The following is an 11,061-nucleotide window of genomic DNA, read 5'->3' as shown; positions in this document are numbered from 1 at the left end:
CTGTGAAGTCCATTTCTGGTGTCACCCGCTCACTCACTTTTTCCAGTGATAGGCTGGAATTGTTCCAAGCTTAATGTCATCAGAAATTCGTGGACATGCAGGTTCGTGGACATGGTATTTGACAGTCTGCAACAAAGTACTTTAATTTAATGTCTACTTTGATGATCGGTTTATTTCGTCATTTCCATAAAGCTCTGGTCAACCAACAGTTGTCCCCTGTTCATGTTAACTTTTGACCCGTGAAGGTCCAGGTTAGAATATGTCTTCAGTAGCCCATGCATGTCATTAAAAGGCGACTGCTTGTCGTAAGAGGCGACTAATGGGATCGGGTGGTCAGACTCGCTGACTTGGTTAACACATGTCATCGGGTCCCAATTGCGAAGATCGATGCTCATTTTGTTGTTCACTGGATTGTCTGGTCCAGTCTCGATTATTTACAGACCGCCGCCATATAGGTAGAATATTGGTGACTCACTGACTCCTCCTGTACTAATAAATCTAATCTTATAAAGATTAACAGTAAGTACTTTCATCTATCCTAAGTAGACTAGTCTCTAAGTAGACTGAGCTAACCCTAACAGAGTGACCCCTGTCCACTGATCACTGGCCTCTCACAATCTTGGGCAAACTGTAATTAGGCCTTGTGGGATGTATTAGGTAAGAATATTAGGCCTTGCACACAGAAGCCCTTGCTACACTCCTGGTGTGCCCTTATTGTGCAGATGTATTTCATGTCACCAAGAGATCATGTTTATTACTCCTTAGGTTCATGAAGCATTTGGGTGTGGGGTGGGGGGTGGATAACAGCCTTTTTTGTTAGAAACTAATTCGTGTGTACACTCCTGGGCATCCTTTGGCGAGATAACAAATGATTTGACCATAACCTCTTACTCAGAAGTGTGATAAAGTCTTCCGTTTTAAAAGCAAACTCTAATTACCCTTGATTTCGCTGAATAAACCGTTTTTACCAAGACTTCAACAAGCGTCATACAACTGTCGTTCAGAAGTTGTTCGATCATGATTTCAGTTTTCGAGGCCTCGGGATAGCTCTTAAATTGTATGTAGGGAGCTTATCCAAAATTTGATGTATCCGTGACAAGATGTTGCCCGAAGTAAACCCCTATTTTGACTTGTACTACACTTTCCTGGTTTCTTCATGTCAACAGTGGACTAGCCTTGGCATATGTTAATGATGGGTGCTGCTGCCACTGGTGCAGGATACTGTCACCTGGTTCATTCACTATTTGATAGTAATTCCTATACGTATACTCATCCCCTTATCTCATGATGCCAGTGAGCGGACTGTCTGGGCTCAGACTCGATTATTCGCAGACCACGTTGCAATACAGCTGAATACAGAAGTGTACTATTAATTTATTTTGGATGGGCGAGCTGGAAGCGCAATCTGTTCGTGGTGGGTGCTAGATAAGGCTAAAGGGTATTTCCCTGGGCAGAAAAGGTCTGCAGCACCCGATTGCAATAGGGTATCAAATTGGGCAAGCAGCTTGCCGTGGGTTGCGTCCCTGTGTCGGCAAAGGAAGTGACAGACGGGTGATAGAATAGGTCCGATTCTGTCAGTCGGCTGGTCACGCCATGTCCTCTGTATGTATGATGTAATCTGCAACACATGATATTTCAAACCATGTTTCGACATGTTCAGAATGACATTCCAAGTAAACTTAGACATAGAAGGTGGTGGCCACAGGCCTATCTGGTGATGATGTTCTCCGATTTTTGTAGGTCTCCAACTGGTTATCATGGGCCGAACCATCCCGATCTTTGACCTAGTTTACTACCATTTATCCTCGTTTTTTTGCAACCTGAGGAGCCGCTGTAGGATAAGATCGTCCCTTGTTGACTCTCCATCATGATAGGTGGCAGGAATGGATGCAGAACCACATAACTAATTACATGACTTCCCAACACCCTGGATCAAAGCGACTGAAATGTCAAGGAAAGACGAACATTTAAACAAACTAAACGTCAGTCACGGAGAAAATACGTCTCCAATCTAAATCCCCACACTCCCCAGAGTGAGATTCTTTATTAACCAGTAAATCTGAAATTGAAAACAGACTCGAGGAAACGCGGCAAACCATTCCTCTTCATCAAATTACAACACTCAGTTCCAGAGGTACGAACCCGGACAAGAAAGGAAACTCTGATAATGGTGTTGATTACAATCAGATAATTTCTGTTCATTCATTACTCACTACCCTAGGAAAGGCTCACGACACTGTGACAGTAGTGGAAGATATTCAGGTTTTGAAACGCCTGCCTGATTCATGTTTCAAAACACTACTAATTTCTTGCGATGATATCTGAACAAAAGAAAGCTTTCCTACTTCGCGGCTATTTTCATCCCATTCCAAACCTTATCATACTGATCCCTCAAATTACCATCCGATACCACTAACTAGTTCTGTTTTAAAACCATGGAGCACACGATCACCAAGCGACTATTCTGGTACCTGCAATAACCTCAAACTCCAAAGTGGTTTCAGAAAACTGAAGTAGTATTGACCTGTAATCACTTATGAAACATTCCCTTGTGACCAAACATCATACAGTATCTATCTTTTTGAACGTAGAAAAGGCCTACCAGACACACATGGAAACATGGTAACTTTGCATGAATTTGGATTCGGGGATATCTCAGTTGTTAAACAACAGACAATTTCATATAAACCACATAGAGATCCAGGCCTATCTGTGGATGGTACCCGCATCAAGGTAGTAGAATTCCTATTCAAATTCGATGGTCATGTAACATTTCATCCACGCGCGCTCTCTGAAAACCCATTCTCTACTCTACCAAGTCCGTCTCCTCCACTTGGAATCAGAAATAAGATGTGCATGAATGAAAACTCAAACCAACTCTACTGAAGTCAGCTGATTTCTTTCGGATGTGGAAATGGACTTCCTTTTAAGAAGGCTGGTCGTTCTGAGGGCGGTGATCATCACTCATTCCCAATGATTATGACAATACAATTCCAAACAAACGAAATACCCTAACACTTTAGTTGCTTTGTGGCTTGATAAATTGTGTGGGTTTCTTTCTACTCTGCCTATATAGTCTGGTGTACTACTGGGTTATGTCTTTCCCTTAATTCAGCTTCGACACTATAGACTCGCACAACAGCAGAGACACTGGTACAAAAGCAGAGACATATCACGAAAACGGGCGAGCCTATTTGCAAATCACGTCCACTTACTATACATATAATTCATATATCGAAACAGTCGTTTTACAAACAATTTATTAACTCGTTTTAAGTTTAACGCCTTAGGTCTTTTAGACACGTTTCTTTTGGTGCTGTGTCAAGGACTGGCAATATGTATCTTATTCACTAATGATTGGATATCCTTGTCTTGTTTTGTCATATGCCTCCGTGTCGAGGCATGGCAGTCGAACAACTCGTATTCTTGTGACATACAAGCGGAATCGTACAAAGATTAATTGTGGCCATTGTAGTTTATTTGAAAAATACAATATTCACTAGGTATCCCCTTGTAAAGTCTTAAGCTGTTACAAAGACTTACATCGAAGGAGACTATCAACACAAAATATCCTAAATTTGGTAATACTGCATAAATAGAAATGGAACATATGGATAATCTTGCTAATCTCGCCCAAAAATTGCAGAGGAAATAATTGCGTAAAAGGAAAATAACGTGGTATTTTTAATTTCGAGAGATGAAACCACCGTCAAAATAACAACAGCGCAAGTACTGAAAAGATATATTCGACACAGACAACTAAATAAGTCAGTCTACATATCAGTTCCGATGGTCGGGCACATTGCATTTCTCTCAGTATGTTTGAATGTCAGTTGAAACTATTACGAATGTATTCACGTGAGGGACTAATAAAATCAATCTCATGAGTTTTGACTGGCATTATTAAGCCAGTGAGTTGAATTGAATCCCATGTCACATGAGGGGCAGTGGTGTACCGTTTTTCCGAGTTGAATTTATGAATAACAACAACAGTTATTCTTTACGGCTGTGCACAGATTATGTATTGCCACTTGCGTACCGACATTTAAAAGACTTTTCCCGATTTTGAGTTTTCCCTCCTTCACAGATCTTACACGGTTAGAAGTCAAGCAATATCGTCAGATGAGGTTTTCGGTAACCACTTGAGATCTTCAAAGGTAAGATTCTTATATCCCAGATTAGAAAATTCTATTTAGTGTCTCCTAAACGACTGCAGACTTTTTAACAAAAACATAAAGCTGACATGATACCCCTGACGACGGTTACATTTGATATACATGTATTTGACATAAGAACCTTATTAAAATACAAACAAGATTGTTACTCTCCAGTAATTGTGTATATCGTCGTATGGCACATTTGTTATGTACGGGAATGATGGCACAATGAGTCCACTCTTTTCCAAATCAATAAATCCAACACATTGTCGAAACAGTCATACAAAGTGCAGTGAGTGTTTACAGGCAGAAACGAAATAAAACGAGCTGTTTGAATTTCTCTTTTCAAAGATTCCAGATATTGTATTCTCAGCATAACTCACTATTACTACATAGCTGATAAAGGGAAAATCGTCACTTTATAAATGGGCTAATCACAGAGAGAAAAGTGACATTTAAAATAATTGCACCTACAAGGAGAAGAAACAGAAGAAATCTGCGAAAAGCAAGCGACTATTTCTAAAACAAAAGTCAGTTTCCATTAGTACTATAAACCATCAATACTTGGTCACTTCCCAACTGGTATTGTGCGTTCAAGTCCATTTCTGTAATGGATTACAAAGTTTATTTTACATTTGTTCAATGTACTCTTCCTTAAAGATTAACCGTACTCCTTAAAACAATACAGAAAGAACTTCCACAGGCACGCTTCACAGACACTACTAGAGATAAGTGGAATCAATCAATACCAAAGTGATTCTAAAGGACTGAAATGATATGCTTTTATATTTGTCACCTCACAGGATAAGGAATTCTTTAAAATATTTCATGCGTGAACTCCAACAATCTTTTCCAACACAACCAATGTACGAGAAAGTCATTCACAATCTAATGAGACTCTTTCAGCAACTCTGCACCTTGCCAAATTAGGGGAGATAACTCATGCTCATATAGCAATACTGGACCTTGGAAACCACTAAATACACTTACCTGGAAAATGCATGATGTGTGGATTGTCACTATTTTACCTTGACCCGTTCAAAGGTAAAATTATATTTCTAGGAAGTACACCACGTCTCGTTTTGTGTATTGTTTTAAACCAAGAGTGAAATGCTAGACTTCCTGGTCAGCATTCGAAATAATCGCAGGCCCGGACGCCCAACGTCGGTCGTTATTGTATCGGGCCGACAGTTTCAAATATGTGCGTGCCCTTGTGGCCTTCCGTAAATTATATGTCTTTTTTTCAATTGAAATCTTTCCTATAATTTTTTCCCCTAAAATTTACTAATGGTCGGGAATCGTCCATGACCTATCATGTTACCATAAGTTACAGGTCCTGGTATTTCAGCGCTTTCCGCATAGTAATGACACGTTTTCTCCGCGTCATCTTCAAATATTTGCAGGTCCTTCAGTAAACTATCTGTCATTTGTTTTAAAACGGAAATCTTCCCCGTATTTTGTTTTCTTCAATAACGTTCGGGAATCATCCCGGACCCATTATGTTCCGATAAGTTACAGTTTTTCAACACCAGTCTTTAACAAATACACTTCGCTTACTGATATTGTAGAAACAGTGCAAAATTGTTACAGTGTAGTCTTTTTTCTTTATATTATTTGACTTTGACAAAATGGGATTTCTGCAGATTTCATTCAGGGCCTGTAGAGTTTAGAGCCTGCAGACAGGAGACCCTGATTCCAAACGGCAAACTAAAGTATTGCAAATACTGTTCCTAATAAATGGCATCTAGAAAGTCCGGGGTAGAATAGACCTTCAGCAACCAATGCTTGCCAAAAATGGCGACTATGCTTGTCGTAAGAGGCGAGTCGCGGGATTGGGTGGTCAGGCTAGCTGACGTGGTTGGCACATGTCATCGGTTCCCAAGTGCGCAGATCGATGCTCATGTTGTTGATCACTGGGTTTTCTGGTCCAGACTCGATTATTTTCAGACCGCCGCCATATAGCTGGAATATTGCTGAATGCGCAGATCGATGCTCATGTTGTTGATCACTGGGTTTTCTGGTCCAGACTCGATTATTTTCAGACCGCCGCCATATAGCTGGAATATTGCTGAATGCGGCTTAAAACTAAACTCACTATTCATATGAGAACATAAGGATTCCCATAGAGTGTAATGTTTTAACTGAACCGTTGCCCAGTGCAGCCGAAGCCTCGTCATTAATAACAACATTTACCCAAGTTTACGGCAAACACGATAAATATGTCGCGCCTTGAACACAGAATTTTGTCAGTGAAATTCTACAATACAATCTATAATCAGATAGTGGAACCAGCTCATGATTAAAGCGCACAAAAACGTTTTGAACTGGCATGTTGTTCACTGTTTTGGTCAATGACTATCTGAAATGTGATAGAAAAGATAATAGGGCATGATTAGTTACAAATTCAGTGCTATTTGTGTTCCAAAAGTCAGATTGTTCTCAAAGGCAGAATTACAGATTACGTCTGTACTTATCCTGTTAAATAGAAAGACATTACATTCAGATGGAGGTAAGTAGACTTTGTTTCTCTTACGACTAACGCTCACTTCAAGCAAACTTTGCCGATCTGCCTACACAAGAATTCTCTACAATTGATGTAAAAGATATTGAAATCCTAAATACACCCAAGACAATGCATTACCAATGTAAGCCATGATGTACATAAACACTTATATGACCAGATAGGGTAATATAGTTACAAAAGTGAGTACTCCAGATCAGATTAGTAGTCTAGTTCCAAATGTTCTTGAGAACTGTTTTTGGCACGATGGTGGGCAAGGGATGTATTCCAGATTACTGTGTAAATTATTATCTCCTTGATTATGAAAGTCATATATTTTAGGATGGTGATCACTGGATACTGCTTCGAAAGGGAAGAGGGTATAATAATATCAGTATTGTACAGGAATATGTTTCATAAGAGTGGCCATTGCAGAGAAAGCCACTGCATCAGAACCAATTCGTTTTTCATATTCTAATACTAAGTAAATAGTTTACTACTAATATATGTCTATTTAACATTGAGTTTATATCTGAATTAAAAGCCACGAGTTCGTAAAGTTTTTACACAGTTTATACATAGACAAAATATCATAAATTTTAATTCTCTCAAACAAAACATAGACTAACGTTGGGTGAAATTATACACTGACCTGGACATCCAGTTGCTGTTCCGATGGTCGTCGGTTTGACACACTACGCTAGAAATAACAATCACATGGAGAATGTCTCCGATCGTTTCTGATACCTGAGAAGTTGCAGTATCGCTTGGTCAAGTTGTCGTCTGCTGCAGCTTGTTTGCTCGTGAACAGACAGTAGTTTGTCTCTAACCAGATAGCCGAAACGTTGCCATGTGGTTGTCAAATGTTTAGTCATATAGCTGAAATATGTTGTACGAAAGCCACACTGATCACGCAGGCAGAGATCGGTTTCTCCTTGCGGAACAAAGTTTCTCCTTGCACAGAGAAACCAGGGTTGTTCTAAACTCTCTACCGATCAAACAGTAGAAAATAAAATTGGTAGCGCTGTTAACAGTGAACATGAATTCGGAAAACATGAACAGAGTTAAATCCTTGTCACCTTTCGTGAAGTATATTAGATAATAAATAACTGGAGAAATGTGAGTGACAATAAACATTGTAGTGATTGCAAGGACGAGGCACGTCAGCTGAAATGCACTCCTTTCGTGTCGTCCATTAGGTGATCCACATTGGTTGTCCTGTCCTGGTAATGATTTCATTCTACATCTGGAAACGACTAGGATGGTGTTGCAGATGATAATGGCAAGTATAGGAAGAAGTCGGCGAATTATCACGTCAAAGTAGACTATGAAATTCAGAATCCAAACGTTTGATGGCACAATTGTCCACCTTAGGAGAAACGGAATATGGAAAAACACTGAAATCGCTGCATTTGCAATGAGTAACTTATTTTGAACAGAATCCCGCATACACGATGCAAATTTGAATGGCATTGATACGGCCAGACATCTCGCGAAGGCAGTCAAAACAATCAGGTATGCTTCAAACATCTGTACCACAAGAAACAGTATGTAAACAGATATGATCACATAAAAAGTAGCATCCGTGTATCCCCGTGACAAATGGGTGTACATGGTACTCAAAATGCTAGTTAGCACTGAGAGTACACAGTCTGTGGCAGTGAGGTACTTCAACAGTCGTAATGACTTGGATTTCATTTTGGAAAGAACACACACGCTAATCGCATTTCCAGTTATACCCAGTAAACACAGTGCGGTTTGAGCGTATCTTAGTACTTGCAGAATGTACCGATAATCCATGATGCTGAATATGTCAAGCGATCAGCTCAGTGTTGTGCCTCGTTTATATATTGCTGGCTGTTTTCCCTTTGGGAAAATTAATATGCCTTGTTTTAGAGTGGCTTTCAGTAGACGTGCATGAATGTTAGAGGATAAATGAGCACAAACACATTGGCATTTCTTGATTTGATTTAAACAGATTTTATTCACAATTTTGAAATGGATTGGGGACAAGTTATCCGACTTGAAATGCCCGCTGATAATACATAGACGTATTTAAATATCATGCATCTTATGCAGTTCCAAACATGTTTGGATACAGATCCACCTCAGCACCTCAGCATATATATATATTCAAATATGACACAGTACGTATGTGTTTCGGAAGGATAGCGAATCATCTACAACATAAACGGATTTGAAAATATTACCTACTGATCAAAATCTTAAGCTTACATAATACAGGTTTCACACTTAGCGATAAACGTTTCTTTGTTTATTGTATACACCTGTCAGTCCTAACCCTGGTTGACATTGGAGAAAAGTGAGTACATTTTAATACTTAAAGTCACCTTGGCAATGTTTAAGCCATATCGTGACGAGAACATATGGCATTTTGGATTTAATGCATATCACGGGAAAGGACGACGTTTTTTCGTGAGTTGTGAAATAATTGACCAATTCGACTATGATACGTGTCCCAATGTCATTCTGACCTCCCGAGACTCACGTCTCTTGTTGTTTGTAGCTGACGTTCAAAGAATTAACTGGAACACAGTACAGTATATTTAAAGACACGCTCGGTGGCATTACAAGAACATGAAATAATAAACGTGGCTTACAGCTAATCACAATCAGGATAAGGCTGAATTACTATGTAAAGTTTAACTGTAACACAAGTCAATACGAGTGTCTTCATTACGCACCCTGGGTACCCTGTAGGAGATCCAGATCGGGCATGTGAGAAGCCTGGTTTCATTGCAGGAATCGTCATGAATCTGGAGTCAAGGTTTCCTGGCAATGCGGAAAACGTATTATCCATCTCTTTCTTACCCGTCAACAGCCTGGTTAGAATTCATCTTCATCAACCCATGTTTGTCGTTATAGAAGGCCTACGGCAATGGTCAGACCCGATGTTTTCTTGACATATGCTGTCGTATCCCAAATGTTTGATGCTGGTGATCACTGGATTGTCTCGTCTGGACTCGATTATTTATAGACCATTTATCTGGGACATTGCTGAGAGCGGCATTAAGCGTCAATCCGATCCAGTTACTTCTATTTCAGCGAAGTCCCCATGGCCCCTAGTATGCAGAAATACTTTCAGTTGTTGGCAACCTGTAGCCTGTTTTTTTTAATGTATTGTCTTCGTAAATTAAATAATTTTAGATTGGCATGCTAGGTTTAAATATCATATGTAATACTCTAGTTATTCTAATTATTTCACAGTCCTTCGATCACCGGTATTGTGCATGCATATCTCGTCAAGCTATGGCGAGGTGAAGTCCAATAAGGTCACTCTAGAACGGAGAGATAGCATGTCCTTTGTTAATGCAAAACTATATTTTCTGTTACAAAAAGTGCAGTGAATACTGATTTCGTAACAAAGAGGAATTATGGACTCTGCCCAAAATGAATTTCTTGCCTGCCTTCACCATCTCTTGTAATTTGACTCCTCATCCACCGCACACCGACTGTGACACGCTATGTTTCAAACACATAACTTTCTTCTTTCACTTTCTTTCAAAGCACTACCGCTTTCTATGATGATATCATGTGACATGTTCCCCTTTCTGTCCAAAGTCTGTTCTTCGACGTACTCTTGAGCGCAAATCGGCGACACATTCAACTATGGAATAATGTCACGTACATTTTCGCGACCTCACCTCTCTGCTACTAGTATTTCATAAACGAGCTAGATATGGCAAAAGTGCGAATGTCAATGGTGAGATTGGTTCAAAAATTGGTGTTTTCATATTTTTGCTTTTTGCTATATTTTGTTAAAATCAGACAACGCGTGAATTCGACATTTAGTCATGATGAAACATCTCGCAATCTCAACTTATCAGATCAGTAAACAAAAAAAAAACAAAATCCCTAGAATGTGGGAGAATGTGACATTTCACTTTCTCGCCTAGTGGAAGATGTCCATGCGCATGCGTAGTACCATAGGTCCAAGGCGTATGCGCGCGTTATTGGTCATGTGGACAAGCTACTTTTATGACTTAGGTTGTTGATGGAACGTTTAAAACAAACATATAACCCACGAACCAGAATGACAAATTAAGGAAACCAAATAAATACCAACATTAAAACCAAACGCACACAGACGGACGCAAGAACGGACAGACAGACACACACAGGCACACACACGCACGCACACAAGTACGCACGCACGCACACACAGACATTAAGAAATTAAAACACCTGAATGCCGATTCTCGAAATGCAAACGTCGAGATTGTGAGGACGTCTCTTACAGCATTCATACTTAATTGATTAACTGATGCAATTCTCTTCATTTAGAGGCTGGTTTTCCAGTCAACGCCCACGTTAACTCAAGTGGTTGACATGGCTGATATCGTCACACTCACATGACAACATTTTCTTCAGGAAAGGATACAT

This window comes from Haliotis asinina, chromosome 6 (genome assembly GCF_037392515.1).
Source record: "Haliotis asinina isolate JCU_RB_2024 chromosome 6, JCU_Hal_asi_v2, whole genome shotgun sequence".
NCBI classification, from domain to species: Eukaryota; Metazoa; Mollusca; class Gastropoda; order Lepetellida; family Haliotidae; genus Haliotis; species Haliotis asinina.
The sequence above is the reverse complement of the archived record's forward strand: the minus strand, read 5'-3'. Positions refer to the sequence as shown.